General features: G+C 36.7%; 1 protein-coding gene across 2 annotated transcripts in view; it reads right to left on the reverse strand.

The window, feature by feature from the left end:
• The window catches only part of LOC5565328 (inositol-pentakisphosphate 2-kinase), a 344,143-nt gene extending 328,056 nt beyond the window's left edge, over nt 1–16,087 (reverse strand). For both annotated transcript variants that reach the window (XM_001649622.2, XM_021846800.1), the window contains exon 1: nt 15,260–16,087. The gene's annotated coding sequence lies outside the window, so the exon portion shown is untranslated. The remainder of the gene's footprint in view (nt 1–15,259) is intronic.
• Between the last annotated feature and the right edge of the window lie 3,506 nt (nt 16,088–19,593).

Here is a 19,593-nt window from a genome sequence, read left to right on the forward strand (position 1 = left end):
CACGGTAACCTCGACGATGAGTCTTGCAAATGTACAATGCCTACCTGTGTTTGTGCAGTCTAGCTCCTTTTCGCTTGTATTCTCTATCCGTACAGGAAACCCAGATGTAAAACCAAGCATCTAACACGCACACCAACAGAAATTTCATTGCGATAGAGTGAGACACCCACATTTTTACAGTAGAACAAGCGAGATGCATAACCGGTCTAGAGCAGTTACCAAGCTTCGAAGATCAGGACCGGGGAATGCCCATTCGCAAGTCAGCTGATTTCGTTGGTAGCCACGGAATGGGCTACCCTAAATCTAAAACAATCCACGACTACAGTATATTTAAGATTACCCATTGACGTCCGATCATGTGCTAGAGGCAAAATACCACGTTGCCCCAGAGAGATAAGGCACTAAGACCACATTGCCAGCGCGTTAATTGATGATAAATGGTATCAGAGCTGCGGTCGGTGATACTTTGCGCTTGCAGTTATCTTATCGCATTTTTTTTTTGGCAAGTGATGAAAGTAGCTAAAGCAAATAAACAACAGTCTCCTCTTCCTTTGCAGTGCAAACAAAGTGTGTCTTTGATAAAGAATCACACCACGCCGCTGTAGATTGTAGGAATTACCAGAGAGAGGAAATTGCGCGTTGTTTACGAAAAAATGCCGTCAATGAAGGAAAGTACACATGACAGGCCTGTTGGTGATAGGAATCGCTAATCTGTCCGGTTGCCCGCGGTTTATATTCATTATTTTTATAGAACTGCTTGCAAATATGAAATATACCTTGAGTTTGAGTATGACACACGATTATAGACGATTATCGTTCGCATTTGACATTTGTTCAAGGCATGCATATTTTTTTAGAGTATTTTTCAGTGACTTTATTCTACATTCACTTCTTCTTCTTGGCCATACGTCCTCATTGGGACAGAGCCTGCTTCTCAGCTTAGTGTTCAATGAGCACTTCCACAGTTATTAACTTTCGGACGGTCGCGCTGTTGTACTTTGTACAACAGCTGTGATTTATATGCTATGATTTTGTAACAAAGATATCTATCGCCACCACCTTTCATCTTCTGGGCTAAAATTGTCTGCAGATATAAAGATATCGAAGGGTATCATTAAATACATGCATACAATTTTCTTCCATAAAAGCACTGCCGGTCAGTGGGAGGTGGATTGTATCACACACACAAAGATATCTATCGCCACCAAACCAAAATGTATTCCTCAAGTATCTTGTAAAGAATAATACTCAACAATTTTTGTTTACAGTATGGCTTTCTATAATGCGATAAAATCAACAAATGTACATAGAAGTCGCATAAAAATGAGTAGACCGCAATTTTGAATGGGTATAACACTAAATCTAGATAATTTCGAAACATGCGGTCTTAAGTAAAGTTGTTCTGGAGGTGGAGCGCTATCTGATAGTACCTCATTTATTTCGAAATTTGACCGCTAGGTGGCACTAGTGGGCATGGAACTTTTACTTTTGTGCTGCAGATATTTCAGGTTCCTGACCATTTAGAAGGATGGAATCTTCGGCAAAGTTGTTCAGTAAGTTAAGGACTATCAATGTTCGAGCTAGTTGATTCAAAATTTTGCCACCAGTCGGCGCTTGTGAGCATGAAACTTTCGTTTTGCGGATACTTCAGGATCCTGATCTTTTAGAAAGATGATATCTTCGACAAAGTTGATGCGTAGCTCAAGAGCTATCATTATTTGAGCTAATCTCGAACTTCAAGGATTAAACAAAGAAAGCATTTGATCTACTGAACAACTTTTCCGGAGATTTTCTAAGATTTCCTAATCTTTTTAAGTAGTCAAGATCCTGAGATCTGCAAAACAAATGTTTCATGTTCACTAGTGTCACCTGTTAGCAACATTAAGAATTAACCAACTCGATCAATGATAGCCCTTTAGCCACTGAACAACTTTGCCGAAGACGCCATCTTTCTAAGTAGTCAGGCTACTGGGATATTCGCAAAACCAAGCGTGTTGTACAAAGTGCAACGTGCGACTACTCGCGTTACAAAAATTCACGCGACAACCGAAAGGTTAACTGAGGGCTTTCTCGGCCAAAGTTTCCATTTTCGCATTCGTATCTCGTGTATCTCGATGATACTCTATGCCCAGGGAATTCAAGGAAATTTCCATTACGAAAAGATCCTAGACCGACCGGAAATCTATGTCTTTTTCATCAGAGATAGTGCTTTTGACAGAGATATTTCCATTTTTTCTCAAGAGAGGGAGACATATTATACCGGGTTACTGATTTGTGTATTTGAGAGCTATCCATACGGTTTATGTTGAGGATAATATATACATATGACCATGGTAATTCAATAGATTCTACAACAAAAAACTAATGTTGATAAGATTGACACTCGGTGTTCAAATTATATATCATTTGAGCACCTTTTCTGAAAATGTTACATCATTTTATCGAAGTACTGTTAGAGATTTGAAATTTAGGACAAGCTTTATTTAGTTGTATGGCATTTCTGATATGTTAACATAATTTCTTGATAACACATTTTTTATTCCAATATTTCATTCACAAAACTTTCAACCCCATTATTAATGTATTTCGTCAAAGCAATAACAAATTAAAGCAATTTCAATCTCATGGGACCATTGTGTATAATCTTAACTATGCATGACATAATCTAGAGCTGCATTGACGATGGGCTTGGGGCAGTGGCGCAACCAGGGGGGGGGGATTTGGGGATCAAACCCCCCCCCCCCCCCCAGAGCCAAAAAAAATTAAAGATTACAAAGTATATTTTTGAAACTCATTACTACACATCTTATGCAACCACGTAGCAGTAACTTACTTTGGTTCTTACAAACACTAGGAGTTTCAGTGGTTTTAAGGTTACATCTTCAAAATTGTGTTTTTTTTTTTCAACTCTTATAAGTATTTGTTTTAACAAAAGCTCATAAATAACGAAATTTTCTTGCTTTATCCTAATACCAAATTGAGGGCTTTGTGTGAGAAGTTTGTCAAATATTTAGTAATCAGTTAAGTATTCTTAGGGAAATCTGAAAATTACGATATAATATTCTTTGAAGTTCTCAAGATCTTCCTTTGGCCAACGTGGTACGAGAAACATAAATGCTCATTACCCAAAAACGGCTGCACAAAATTGCTTAATTTTTTCACAACAGGCACTCATAAATATATTATTTCGGAGAGCGAATATACGAAAAACATAATAAATCTGTGATCTGCGATGAGTGGGTTATGGCTACGCGTCGGTCCACAAAGAAATTTCTGTATATCTCTAGATCTAGATGACCAATCATCAATATTTGATCAATAGTTTTTTGAGAACTTGTGAAAAAATGGTGCTTTTATATGGAAACAAGTTATTGCAATTTGAATATATTTTTCGTAGTGAAAAAAAGATGCTGCTAGTAGAGGGGTTAACCAATAAGACTACAAAATCATCCAAAAATAAAATTTGATGGTCCTATTGAAAACAAACAAGATGTTCGCACATATTTGGTTATAAAATCTTAACAGTGAAAGCAAAACTTGTTTTCGACTTTTAGAATCGATTCTCTTAATTGTCGATGTTTTAATATAAGACAGTTGTGCTCGCACTGTAAGTTAGATGTTGCTATGCTGGTTTGCTTTCGACCGGCTGTAATAGTAGTTGCAATGATTTCTAAAGCAAAAGTTTGCGTTTAAAGATCATTCTCATCGTTAAAAATATGAAAATATGTTTGAAGAACAACACAGATGGTCGACTAAACGGTGTCGTGTCGATGTATTGTAAACTTGTTCAATCAATTTTTACTATGCGTGTTAAAATAGTGAAGTTCACTCAAATTTTCAAGTCGATTTTTTCTAATTAAAAATACCCCCTCAAATTCAAACTTACAAACCCCCCCCCCAAACCAAATCCTGGTTGCGCTACTGGCTTGGGGGTCTAATGGCTACCACTTCCATTTCTTAAGCAGAAGTTCAGAGGTTCAATCCCAGGCCCTCCTTTTTCTCATACTTTGTAGTTGTATATTTCACTTGCTTCTATCTTCCTCTCTTAATCTATTACACAGATACTATCCGTTCATAGCTATCGCTATAACCAGAGACGGACAAGGAACCGTTTCCCTACGCTTCCATTATTCCATCATTATAGCACGCCTTGCCTTACGTCTGATCCATAGGCAGTAGGGTGCGACTTATTTTTCAAAAGTTCTCAAAACCAAAAACTCGTGTGTTTTATTGAATTCAAATCACATTAAAAGGGAAACCTCAAAGTCTGAGCCAAAAATAGTAACATTTAGAGGTGGCGCAAGCGTCTTTAAGATGAATTTTCAGGTTATAAAAAATAGCCTTCAGTGAAGTAGACATAACTTTGTTATTTTTCAACCGATTTTAAAACTTTTAACATCAATACCTTCAAAATTAAATTTATGAAAACTTTGTAGAACACCAAATTTGTCTAAAATCAAAACAAGTTTTAGTTAAAAGAAATTTATTCCAAATTTGTCCTTAATTAACTAAAAGTCTCAACTTTGTTTGATCTTAACTTCATGATCACTCAACCGATTCCAAATCTTTTTACATGCTTTTAAAGCTAGTTCAATTGTTTTCAAACCTTTCATACATCACATTTCACTAAAAAATGTCTTGACCAAGTTAATTTTTCAACGAAAAATGCCATTTTTTTTTATTTTCGCCAGTTAAATATTATCTCTAAAGCTGAAACTGGTTTTTCTCATTTGTTAAACATTTGAAAATTGTTGCAGAGTCATTTTTTAAATAATTTTGAAACAAAAATATGTTTGCATATGTTAAAAAATATATGAAATATATGTAATTAAGGCAAGATACTTTATACTTTTTAGTTTTATAGAAAAAATGCAATTTCTGGCGAAGAAACTTAAATAGTCCGAAGATATTTGATTTTTTAATTAAAAAATCATGTTTTTGGGTAGTTTTTGTTGAATAACTAAGTAAAAACCATTTTTTAAGAAAAATGTGTTGTATGAACAGTTTGAAAACAACTAAATTTGCTTCGAAACATGTGGAAAGATTTGGAATCGATTGAGTATTTATGAAGTTATGGATAAACAAAAATGATTTTTTTGGTAAAATGAGGAAAATTTTGGATAAAAGTAATTTTAACTAAGGCTAGTTTAGATTTTAGCCAAATTTGGTGTTGTATAAAGTTTTTATAAATTTAATTTGGAAGATAATGGTGCTGAAAGTTTCAAAATTGGTTGAAAAATAACAAAGTTATGTTTACTTCACTGAAGGTCAATTTTATAACTTGAAAATTCACCTTCAAGACGCTTGCGCTACCTCTAAGTGTTAATATTTTTGGCTCAGACTTTGAGGTTTCTCTTTTAATGTGATTTGAAGTCAGTCGAGCACATGATTTTTATTGTTTTGAAAACTTTTGAAAAATAAGCCGCACCCTAATAGGCAGTCTGCTAGCCAAAAGCAAGCCTCCTGCCCTAAAAATTACCTTAACTCTATACCTTCCTGCATGAACTGTGTGCAGACGTCTACTGTGGGCTAGTTTGAATGCAACATCAATTTCTCTCTCTTACCTCTACGATCAGCATAGTGAAGTGGCAGGCACCATTATTGCCTAAAAATAGAAGATCACCAGCACTTATACAGTGAGGCTTTCTGTTAGCATTTAACTGGTTAGTTCAATGTGTAAGTGCAGCTGAACTGGCGATACTGGAGTAGCAACCACGGGCAACCAATCAAGCTCAAACTCAAGTTTATGATTCCACCACCTGCATTGTACTTATCGATTATGTCCATAAAAAATCAAAGTTTATTATCCAGATCTGAGAAAAATGAGTTTTGGACACTTATTAATAAATATGTTAGTCTATATGAAGGAAAATGATAGTTACATCGAATTAAAGCTTTAGATCAGATTTGTTGGGCGGTAGCGGGTAGTAGATTTTGTCAATTTATTGTTCGACTCAGATATAATTACAACATTCCTGCAGAATAAAGGATTAGTGAGTTTTGATACTAAATTATCTAATTCAACATCTTACTATGCTGTTTGCTACCCTTCAACTATACAATACGGATCGTCGAATCCAACTTTTTGGTCACTGTCTTGTCCGGTCTGTCAATAGTGGAAGTTTTCGAAGGGTTCAACAGAGTCGTTGATAGAGCTTCTTACATATGCTAAATGTATGATTCAACCTTAGACTTGTCAATCGTAATACGCCGATAATTCCAGTCGCTAAGGCTCATGCTAAATTAAGATTCAAAAATAAGCATTTACAAGAGCATTATCTCAGCAAACTTGTCCCGCAAGCTAAGAGCGATTAAATCTATCGATATTAGTTCAATGGAGCTTGTTTGTCCTACTCTGTAATAGCAAACATAATTTAAACATTAATTCTCACATTCAACTATAAGTTCACGATTATCGATATACTCTTTTATCAAATGCACTAAGTGGAAAGAATATTAACTTTAAAAAAGCAAATAAAAAGCGCATTTAAGAGATAATTTCAGTCGTCATGTTTCTGTATGGCTATTGTCTCTCCTTCATTGTGCCATTCTGCTGAATGTTGTCTTTGGTAGATAAATGACAACGCCGTGTTTGATGTTCAACGTCAATCGCCATGGGGCATGAAGAGCTAGATGGGTTATTTGACGTGACGCAATCAACAAGATTTTTTGGTAACCTGACATTTTTTGTTTTACTATTGAAATATAAAACAAGTTCTCAACAATCTTGCTTGAGAAACCATCATTCGGAGTAGAGAACACGTCATATAGCCCTTTTAACTATGTCTTTTTTATCAAACTTTCATATTTTATTATCTTTTTGTTATATTTTAGAAATTAGAGCCTTAGACCATAGAAACAACGCATGTTTAAATAGACTGCACGACGGCAGAACTTTGATTACAAACAATCGAAACCAAAAGTTTAAGATAAAAATTTGAAGAGTATCTGTTAACAATCTGAAAGCTTTCCTATGCATCATAAACTATGAATTTATCATCCTTTCGAACTCGGGTTTGATGAAATAAAACAGGTCGGGTTCAGGTTTGAAAAATATATGAAACCAGACCATCTCTAATTGGTATAAACTAAACCTTAGAATTCTTCTTCTTCTTCTTCTTCTTGGCATTAACAGAGCCGGCTTCTCAGCTTAGTGTTCTTATAAGCACTTCCACAGTTATTAACTGAGAGCTTTATTTGCCTAAGTAACCATTTTCGCATTCATATATCGTGAGACAGGTACGATGATACTTTAAGCCCAGGGAAGTCAAGGAAATTTACTTTACGAAAAGATCCTGGACCGACCGGGAATAGAACCCAGACACCTTCAGCATGGCGTTGCTTTGTAGCCGCGGACTCTAACCACTCGGTTAAGGAAGGACCCCTAAACCTTAGAATAAAACATGTGAATATGCTCTTAAATGCACAAATCGCTGTATTTTTTTTTTTTTTTTTCTACCAACGAAATGTGTTCAAATTCACAGGAAAGATGCTCATTAGGGCGGTTCAAAATTTAAAACTGTTTGAGAATCCAATCTCCCATATGCACCTTACCATCCTTACCATAAAAATAGTGTTCTGTGAAATTTCCAGCTTTCTAGGTGGTGATTTAAAGGTGGCCCAAAGACAATGTAGGTTTATATGGAAATTACTATGGAGAAATTTTGATATATGTTCCAAACACGCTAGTACTGTAATGTAAGTACAAACTTTTTATCCCATAGTAAAAACTCATTCTTCAAACCATAACAAAGAAATTTGCTGAAGAGAGAAATTCAATCCGACCGATAGCAGAAGAGCACAGAAAAAAATATTTAATTTTCAATGTGATGTAAACTGAAGTCTACTGTAAAAATAAATCAAATTAGTGTTTTTTTACAGCATCATGTAAACTTAAATTAATATACATTCAATATTCAACCAAAACTGGTTGAATATTACATAATCGTGTAAATTTAAAGTGATTTCGATTGAAAAATAATGGATTGGTCGTTGAAATTTAGGTTTATTTTGATGCTCCAAATACTTACTTGATACTTGATGGGCTACAATTCGCTACGATGAATCTGCGCCGAATGGATGAGTCTTCTCCACTGGGCTCGGTCCTGGGCCAATCGCTTCCAGTCGCCCTGAACGTTAAGTGCCCTTAAGTCCTCCTCAACCGCAAAGATGCTCCAAATATGTGCATCAAAATAAACTTAAATTTACAACATTTTTTTAACTGTGAGGTATTCATGAGTTGGTTTGCTATTATTTAGCTTATTAATGGGATTATAGCCCTGCAAACATGTACAAAAATCCCAAACAAAATTAGCTCAAAATAGATTTGTTTCTTCAGCAACATCCTTCATTAGGGTTTGAAGAATGAGTTTTCAATATGGGATGATAAGTTTCTACTTACATTACAGTACTAGTGTTTGGAACATTTATCAAAATTTCTCCATAGTAATTTCCATATAAACCTACATTGTCCTTGGGCCACCTTTAAATCACCACATAGAAAGCTGAAAATTTCACAGAACACTATTTTTATGGTAAGAATGGTAGGGAGCATATGGGAGATTGGATTCTCAAACATTTTTTAAATTTGAATTGCCCTAATGCTCATATATCACATCTTTTGAATGTTGAATGTTGCGAGCCATATGATTATATGTTTTTTAATGGCCACACTTTGTATTTTCCAGCACATTTTCATACATAAGTTTACGCTAAAAACTTCATCGATTGGCCACGGTAAGTCGCTGGTGATGTTCAATCAGTTTTTTTTTAATTAATGCAGGCATTGCCCAAAATTTCATTCAAATATTACTCTGAAGTTTTTTTTTTTTCAAGAAATCATTTAGTGATTGTTTTATGGAGCTATCAAGACATGAATCCAATAATTTCGTTCTAGATACCTCCAACCTAAATTTGTTCTAAGGATAACTCTACAGATCCTACCAAGAATTCCTGCAATATTTTTAAGAAATTCCTCTAAAAAGTCTTAATTGTACATGAATTTGCTTTCAAAAATATCTCTGTTTCCTCTAAAGCTGCCGTTTGGGATTTTTTTTGTGTATTCATCCAGATGTTTTTCTTTTTCTGAGAAGCGATAGGCCAGTATGTTCTACAGGGTGACTACTCAGAATCGAAAAACAAATTCCCGAGTTTTTCTCAGTTTTTCCGGTGATTTCTAGAATATTTTCACAATATTTAAATATATCGTTATGCACGAAAAACTGTTCATCGTTAAACTGAAAGTAGCTGTTTTGTTTGCTCTTATGACCACAATAATAAAACGTGGTTAGACATAGTTCGAGATCTCGACACATAATGGCATATCTGACTTCATCAAACTCAAAGGAGATCCTAACTTTTTTGTTTATTGTAATGATCGTCTTGATGGGGCATGTGGGGGAGTTGCAATCATCATTCATAGGTGTATAAAACATCAACTGTTTTCGTCATTTGAAACTAAAGTTTTTGAAACTTTAGGTGTTTCTGTTGAAACACAGCTTGGTAAATATACTTTCATAGCTGCCTATTTGCCTTTTGAATGCTCTGGACAGCAAGTTAATTTGCTCCAAACTAACTTGCAAAAATTGACTCGCAATAAGTCAAATTGTTTTGTCATTGGTGACTTTAATGCCAAACATCGGTCATGGAATAATTCTCAAAGTAATTCCAACGGCAGAATTTTATTTGATTAGTGCTCTTCAGGATATTTCTCAATTCAATACCCTGATAGCCCTACATGTTTTTCCTCTTCTAGAAATCCATCTTCAATTGATTTGGTCTTAACCGACTCTAGTCATCTTTGTAGCCAACTGATTACTCATGCTGATTTTGATTCTGATCATGTCCCTGCTACAATTCATCCTATCTCAGCTCCAATTTTAATTATTTTCGAGCCGACTGGAATATATATATGGAACATATATTGACTCTAATCATGATGTTAACATTTCTTTACAAACAAAACTTGATATTGACAATGCTCCTAAAACTTTAACAAATTCCATTGTTGAAGCCAGGAGCATTGCAATTCCAAATGTGAATTCTAAAATTTGAATCCGTGATTATAGACGATGATCTTTAACTCTTGATCCGTGTTGAAAACGTGAGGAGAAGGCAATTTCAACGCACTCGCGATCCTGCTAAGAAAATTAGGGAGTCGATGCCGGTTATGGACCCTTTGCGTATTATGGACCCCCTACAGAAAAACATAAAACTAACTCTCAAAGCAACCTTATTCCTATGAATATCCACCGGGGGAACTTCGATTGCATTGTTAATCAGCAGTTTCAGGCAAAATACTTGGTTTGAGACGCATATATACTGATGTTTGAACAGTATTGTAAATGAAACCACACAAGAGGGTCCAGAATACGCATTTCCAGGTGGGTCCATAATAGGCTCGTCGGCAGCGAGCCGGATTATATGGGAATCAAATGGAGGGTCATAATAGGTGTAGGGTCCCAGTTGTTATCACAACACCATGGAAACAACCAATCTCAAAATTGTATTGGATGCCAGGAATCTGGACGATGCTGCCAAGGTGCGCCTGCTGCTGAGAAAGTTGGACACGCCGTCACACAGTCGGTACGTCAACTACATCCTGCCGAAGCTTCCCAAAGACGTCGATTTAGCCAGCACCGTCGAAACCCTCTCGAAAATTTTCGGCTTGCAGACCTCCATCTTCAATACGCGGTACCAGTGTCTCCAGCTAGTCAAGTCAGAAGCGGACGACATCATCACGTACGGAGGGAAGGTGAACCGTGCATGCGAGGATTTCGATTTCAAGAACATGAAGATCGACCAACTCAAATGCTTGGTGTTTGTGTGTGGCCTCAAAGGTCATTCTAACGCAGACATCCGAGCCAGGCTACTTCCCCGAATCGAAGGCGAAACAGCAGAAGCTCCCGTCACTCTCCAAACCCTGATCGACGACTATCAGCGGCTCGTCAATCTCAAGGCGGACACATCGATGATCGAGCGCCAATCATGTTCGAAACCATCGGTCCACGTGGTCCAGGAGAAAAAAGGAAACTCTCATCAGCAGTCTTCAAAAATGGAAGGTAAATCACCTCGTAGTCCTTGTTGGCAATGCGGACAGATGCACTTTGTGCGTGATTGCCCATTTTCCAACCACCAGTGCAAGCAGTGCAACCGGATTGGCCACAAGGAAGGGTATTGTGGCTGTTTTTCCAAACCGAAATCAGTTTCATCCGGGGAGGAGAAAACACATGCCAAGCCAAACCCAGCAAACAAATCAAGCAAACCCCGAAAAGCTAAAGCCAGAGGGGTGTACATCGTGAACCACATCGCTGAAAGTTCCAGCAAGCGTAAGTACGTGCCAACCTTTATCAACGGCGTTGCTACCAAGCTGCAACTGGACACGGCAAGTGACATCACCGTGATCTCAAAGCAAACGTGGAACTGTTTGGGCAACCCTCCGATGAAAAAATCAACGATCCAAGCAATCAACGCGTCGGGTGAACCGCTTCATCTGATGGGTGAGTTCCAGTGCGACGTCAGCATCAACGGCAAAATCGCTCGGGGAAGATGTTTCGTTACGACGGCTGCCAACCTCAATCTGTTAGGCATCGACTGGATTGAGCTTTTCGAGCTGTGGTCGGTTCCCCTCGACTCCGTCTGCAAGCAAGTAACGGCGAAGTCGGTCGACCATCAGATCCGTGAATTCCGAACGAAGCACGCGGATGTTTTCAACGATTCACTGGGACACTGCAAGAAAATGAAGGTAAAGCTTCTTCTAGTGTATCTCCCCCTGAACGGATTTTCCGAAGGCTTCTGAACTTCCAGTGCCGCAGCAGTTCGAAGAACCACTGACGGCCAGTTCAGATATATCCTACCTGACGGAAGATTTCTCAGAGGATGAAGCCGGAAGCAACAACGGGTCCATAGGCGAACCAGCCGAGGACGAAACTCCGAATGCAGCTCCAGTTGCAACGGATGTAGCAGCCCAACCGACTACACCAATCCTGGAGAGAGGACGGCGCATGATTCAACTTCCAGCCCGGTTCAAGCCATATTGGATGATGAAACCTTAAGGGGGGAAATGTTGGGTCCCAGTTGTTATCACAACACCATGGAAACAACCAATCTCAAAATTGTATATTTTTAATCACAGCAACCCTTGTATGACTATATAAGGGCACCGACTGACACCTCAGTCTTCATTAGTTATTTGACTTCCAATAAATTAACATTTAATTGTAGCAGTAAAAATCAAGCTCTTTTCATTCCGGACATAACAATAGGAAACGTCAAATTTGTAAACATTCCTATTACGGACCCCGGACAACAGTTTTTCAAATGCATATTTCGCTGGAAAAATCGAATATTTTTGTATGTTTCATAGGCGTACTATGAAGTGAAGACATTGAATTTGTTGTTAGACTCCACAACGCATATATGCGTCTGAGATATCATTGCGGAAAAGTTTTGAAAATAAAATTTCTCAATTTGACCCTGGCTCTAAGCCCTTTTGGAAATTATCTAAAATTTTGAAAAACCCCCAGAAGCCAATACCGGCATTGAAAGAGGAAAACAAATTCTTACTACAGTAATATCTCGATATAACGTAACCTCGATATAACGTAACTTTTTTATAACGTAACTCGATATAACGTAACTTTTTTAGCACCCATTTATTTTTCATTTTTTTAATAAAAACATGATTTATGAGCTAGAATAAACATTTTTCAAGTTTCAAACACTAATCAATAATAAATCAAAGCAATGCAAGCGTTTAAACGCTTAAAACAGTCATAATATCGAGTGAGCTATAAGCTCAATGTTAAGAACAACATTTTGTCATTGCTGTACATATGTTTACATCATTCTTCTTTATTTTTGCTGCATTTACGCTCCAACTGGATCCGTTACTCACTTAAATTTTCTACCAAAAATTTTATGATTTCATGATTTTATGATGCAGTCAAAAAGACTACATCAAACTCAGATTACACTTGTGTGTCGCTGGGTCACTTTGCTCAATATAAACTTAACGGATTCCCGTCTTAAGAATTAATTGAGGAATTTCTTCTGAATGTTCTCATTGAATTTCAACAAAAAATGGTTCAAATATTCATCCAGGAATTTCTCCAAAATATGTCTAAGGAATTCCGGATTCTAGGCATTTTAAATTCAATGATTGTGAATTTCTCCAATAGTGTTTTTTGAATATATCTTTGAATTTTACTGTACCTTTGATCAAAAATTACACCAAGTAATTTTTCTATAGATTGTTTTTATTACAAAAATATATTCAGGAATTCAAAAACTGAGCCAGTTCCCTAGTTACTCCAGAGAATTTTACCACAAGCTCCTAATAGCAAAATTATTGAATTTCCATAATTGCCTGCTAAAAATGTTCATGGACTGCTCCACATTAGTTTGTTTAAAGGTTTCTGAAAGATCTCATTTATGAATTTATTTCAGAGATTCTCCGAGTATTCAAGGATTCCTACAAAGATTTTTCCTGAAAAAAATTCTCTAAGGATTACTGTAATAGAGACGTAAAAATTAAAAAAAAATGAAAATTAAAAGAAAAATATAAAAAAATAGACACGGAAAAAAATTGAACAACTATGTAGGAAAGACTGAAACTGCCTGCTAGTTCAATAATATCAATTCAAGACCCATTCTTCGTCAAAAAATACATATTGAACGAAATTAGGAAAAAAAATATTTTGCTTCGATATAACGTAACCTCGATATAACGTAACGAAAATAAAAATCGAGTTACGTTATATCGAGGTATTACTGTAATTGCGAAAAAGCTCAAAAACTTGCTATGCAGTTTGAAAGCGCGCACTATTTCAATTTAGGACTTACTAGTCCAATTGAAAATCAAGCTACTCAGGACTTCGAAAATATTCTCAATCAAGAGAACGTTTTCGAAAATTTCTGGGAGACTGATTTGGTAGAAGTGAACTATTATTAAAAAAATCAAAAATATGAAAGCTCCTGACTAGTTATCCCTTATAGAGAGATAAGCGGAAGTAAAATGGAATGATTTGGCAACAGACCAGCAGTGCTGATTTTGCTCGGCGTCGAGAATAATATTGTAACACGGACATGACTTCCTCATTGCTAAAAAATGTATTTTATTTCGTAACAGATCTTTGAGCTACATATCCGAACTAATAAACAGTCGAAAAAATCACATTGACAAAAATTTAAAAAAGAAAAATATTTCATTTATGTTGTTTTATGCAAAATTACTTTTACCGAAATAATTTCAAGCGGATTACATTACTCCTCAAGAAAAGTTCAAAGCAAACATAACGTATGTTCGTTTGGCTCACACTTTGATAGCTCTCGCTGCTCGATTGGCTCACACTTTGACAGAAATGTCAGCTTCCGCGAATCTCTCTTATAAAGGATTACTACTCCTGACGATGATGGAGTTTTCTACATCCTTATCAAGCAACTTACAGGAAGTAGCTTATCATTCTTAGTTGATATATTTAACAAATGTTTTCAATTAGCATATTTTCCTGACAAATGGAAAAATGCTAAGGTTGTACCAATTTAGAAACCAGACAAAAATTCTACATAAGCTTCTAGCTATCTTCTAATCAGTTTGCTTTCCTCCATCAGTAAACTTTTTGAAAATGTAATTTTGAACAGAATGATGGTCTACATCAACGAAAATTCATTTTTTGCCAATGAACAGTTCGGATTCCGCCATGGACATTCGACCACTCATTAACTTTTACGTGTAACAAATTTGATCCGTTCCAACAAATCTGAAGGCTATTCTACTGATCTTGCTCTTCTAGACATAGAAAAAGTAAAAAAGCCAAGTTGTATGCTGTTGCTGTACCAATGTGGACTAGCTGTTGTAATACCAGGAAGCAAGCGCTGCAGAAGGTTCAAAATAAAATGATTCTGGAGCTCCTTTCCTGGTAAAGTACTGATCGGTTACATAGAATAGCCAATGATAAAATATTGGAACATTTTTTTATTCTTTATTGAGGTGATTTTTATCGCATACGACTTGTTCATCACCAGAACCTGTTGGAACAAATGTCGAATAAAAATATTAATATTTTTTGACAATAGTCGTTGCAAACTTCTTTTGTCACAATAAAAGCGTTATATATTTAGGTTATTAATAAGAAATGAATGTAATGTTCAAAATACTAATATAATATAATATTCACAATTATCTTATAAATATCAAGACATTCCTGTTATTGAGGAAGACCATTTAATAAAAAAATGAAAATAGCTTGTATGTACTTACCGATTGACTAGTCTAGAAGGTCTACGAATGCTCGGCAGTTATAGGCCGCACTGTCAATGTTGCATGGATTCCTTTTTACTCCCAATTATGCTGGCATTTCACTCGCCAACACGTTCCGGAACATTCACGCCTTCGGTCAATTCCAATAGGAATCATAAAGGCGGGAGTTAAATCCTATTAGCTGTGATGTGGTTATATTGAAAAACAAAATTACACTACATTTCAGAACATTTTTTTCGCATTTCCGTAACTTATATGGGGACCTTTGCTGCACTTTTCTCACTTCAGATCACACATTAATCACGCAGCCTCAACGCAACGGAGGAGGTCATTTTCAGGGACATCGGCAATGCACTTTTTTGGGCACGCATTTCAGCACTCTAGGCAATTGATAATATTGCATCAGAAGACGCTGGATTTCGACAACTTATACCCATTTTTTCTTCCCGACACTGACACCAACCAGGAACACAAAATAGCTAGAGAACTATTATCACAAATTGCCCACAGGAAACACCAATAGAAAACAACTTCTAATCAAACTGCAATTGCACTTTCGGCAGCAGGAGGACACAAAACACTTTGACAAGCACAAATCCGAGGCGTGGGAAGTTTGAGAATTACACTCGCAAATCTTACCGAGGACGTGGAACCCGAAAGCGGCGGCTCACCGGACAGAATTATTATTCAATCATTAATTGCACCGTGATTAAAATGATAATAAAAGCGTCGCGCGGTCCTTTTCCTAGAATTTATAAATACATGCACAACGAAATAAATAAAGATCCCGTTCGCGAACTCAAGCGACTGACGGACGAGCTTCGCGTTGACCGAACCGACTGTCACTGTGGCAGAGCTGCCAGACGATTTGATACACGGAAAAATGGAATTTGATAGGGGTGTTCAAGACGAAAAATGAAGCTCTCAACATTATCTATTTCTCATCGATTTTGGCTTCTGTGAATAAAGATGGCAAGATGCAAGTTTCATATCTTTTTTTTCACTTTAGAGCTCTAGTCAGTGAAGCAATCTTGAATCCTGAGGTGGAAACATACTAAAAATTTACCGTTCATGTTTTGTGAGTGAGTTAGTATGGCTCTGAGGGGTGCGGTCTCGAACATTCTGGTCTTTTAATTTGAATACTTTTTTTTTCCACCAGTGCTAACCGTTGCTTGTTTGCTTGTCTCACAGGAAACCATTTTCATGGTACACACTTAAAATACTTCACACTAAGCTTTTACAGTTTGATGCAGGCAATGAGCCTCTGTAAGTGCCATAAATTCTTTTGTTCTCATGACTTTTACTGTGCGCCGTGTGTTGGTGCTGTCTCGCTCTCTCTTACGGGCAACTTGAAGACAGGGCGCACAGTAAAAGTCAAACGTGCATGCATAGGTTCATAAGTCCAATAAATCAGCTGAATCGGATAGTTTGTGACCGTCTTTCAATTTAAAATATATTCCACAAAAATCTGAAAATTTGTTTATTATTTAAAGTTTACTTACTGCATTTCGATTGATAACTTATAAATGATATATCTTGAACATACTTCTTTACGCTGCTCTGTGAGAAATTTTCAGTTAAAATTAAATGCGATGTGACATATTAATAAATGTAGGGTTTCTTCCTAAAACGTTTATGATTGATCCCTTCTGTACATCGAATATGTACTCAAAGAAAAATATCTATGATTTATCAATCCTTATTGCAACGGTTGACTTACTGATGTGGTTTTACCATAGACTTAAAAAGGTGCACGGTTTTACACACGAAACTGGATGTGTCCCACTTGCCCCGTTTAGCGAGCCAACTGCGTATGGGGCTCTGCATTGTTTTGTTTTTGTATAGGATTTTGACGTTTACTGGCCTTGTTGTTTACTAACTTCATGGCAGAGTGAAAGAGAGGGGATGATTTCTGTGCAGAGCCCCATAATGCCTTATTGTGCATTTTTCTTCTAAGGTTTTCACAACTTCGAAATTATTCGATCAAATTCATGTACACACCAGCCAAAATGTGACCGTGTTGTTGGATTTGCAAAATATTGACATTTGAAAATTATTCTGAACAATTTGTTTGAACTATCGTTTTTTATGTCTCACTTGCTCCACGGTACAAAATTTAAATATAAATAAAAAAATAGCTGCGGTCGATTCAAAAGAGGGACAAGTCTTTATATTTACGTTTAAACCTGTAAAAATCTAAAATTTGTGTTGCCTATCTAAAAGTATCTAAAAGTAGGGGCCCAGATAGCCGTAGCGGTAAACGCGCAGCTATTCAGCATGACCATGCTGAGGGTCGTGGGTTCGAATCCCGCCGGTCGAGTATCTTTTCGTAAAGGAAATTTTCTCGATTCCCAGGGCATAGAGTATCTTCGTACCTGCCACACGATATACACATGCAAAAATGGTCAATCGGCAAAGAAAGCTCTCAGTTAATAACTGTGGAAGTGCTCATAAGAACACTAATCTGAGAAGCAGGCTTTGTCCCAGTGAGGACGTAATGCCAGAAAGAAGAAGTATCTAAAAGTACGGATACTTGGCATAATTTAATCGGAAATTAATTATTTTCATATAAATCTAAAATAAGCTAGCTGAGAAGCTATGATGTTGTAATATTATCTTATGGGGAAAGAAAATCTAGTGATATTTTCAGAACCATTTTGTTTTCTAGCAAAGCCAAATAAAATTTTAAACAAAAATTCTTGTGGAATATCAAAGATACGATGTACAGTGACCCCACGCAGTTGAATCACCCACAATTTATGAATCAGCTGACTTCAAAAGACAAAATTATTATCAAACTTGTTACAAAACATCACAGAATTATTTTTACACATAGTTTCTTATCAGTAAAAATAATTCTGTGATGTTTTGTGACAAGTTTGATAATAATTTTGTCTTTTGAAGTCAGCTGATTCATAAATTGTGGGTGATTCAACTGCGTGGGGTGACTGTACTTGAAGTATCAGCAAAACATAAGCTAAATGCTGACTGGCTTAGTAAGAATTGAATTTTCAAAATAAAAAAATAACCGCTTCTGCTTCACAAGCAGAAGGTCATGGGTTCAATCCCAGGCCCGTCCCTTTCCTCGTAAAGGGGGGTCCGTAGCCTTGAGGTTACGCTTTCGCTTCATAAGCGGAAGGTCATGGATTCAATTCCCAGCCCCTCCACAATAAAACCCGTCCAGCCACCAGAAGACACCGCACGGAGGAGCGTGCTTTGGGGAGCACATTCATCCTCCGTCAGTATCAGATGGTGACTGAGACAAACTGACCCTCTTCGCAGGCAGCTAGCCTCACTAACAGCAGAGCTCTCTTCTACCTGCTCGGTGTGAGAGTGAAAGAGTAGGAGAGAGTGAAAGTTGATGTAAATATAAATAGGTTAAAAATAGATCTGTATCGATAAAGAAGCTACCGATCAACTGATTCCGGCACAGTAGTGGCCACGAGCACGGAGTGCCTTAAAAAAAAAAAAAAAAAAAAAAAAAAAAAAAAAAAAAAAAAAAAAAAAAAAAAAAATAAAAAAATCAATGAAAAAAAGTTATTAGGGTGCCGGTGCCATTAGTAGACTACCTAAGCTATAAAAAATCATAAAAAAAATAACGAAAAGCCTCAACAGAGTCGACAGAAAGATTTCGACCTCTACACTCAGGCAAATGGACTATCGATAAACATAGGAACCCCTTATGAAAATTCGCCACAAGAAATCGGATTGAAATTCATAAATTTGCCTTATGAAACCAGAATTTGAAATCAAAAAACGTTTTCGCGGTAACCTGGAATCGAACCAAGAACCTTGCGATCGATAGGCCCGAGCATACACCACGCGCCTATCGACGCCTTGATGTGGAGTGATGCTAAAACGATACACAAAGCGTTCGAATTGCAATATTCGTTCCACCTTTCATAAGGCAAAATGTATGAAATTCGATAGTCTATTTCGCTGCGTGTACTATATGGGAAAAATATAAAAAAGAGTGATAAAACTATTTTTTTAACGTAAAATCGATTGAGCCACTATTGGTACACGTGTTCCAGTATTTGCGCTAGTGCTCCTGTAGTAGACGTTCGAGAATGATACAATGCATTTTAAACAAAATGGTAATTTTTTACATAGGTTTAACATTTTTCCCTCGGAACAGCAACTAATATCTTTCGGATGAAGCATAAAGATCTTCTCTGGGAGGCGTTTCTTCATTTTTATACATCCATTTTAAAAACTGCTTCCATCCGTTGATCCACTACTGGAACACGAAAAAAAAGCTGAAATTTGACAAATCGACTAAACTACTAGGGGCGCGACTCTAATCATTTCGGTTGAAATTTCAACTCAATTTT

This window comes from Aedes aegypti, chromosome 2 (genome assembly GCF_002204515.2).
Source record: "Aedes aegypti strain LVP_AGWG chromosome 2, AaegL5.0 Primary Assembly, whole genome shotgun sequence".
Lineage (NCBI taxonomy): Eukaryota > Metazoa > Arthropoda > Insecta > Diptera > Culicidae > Aedes > Aedes aegypti.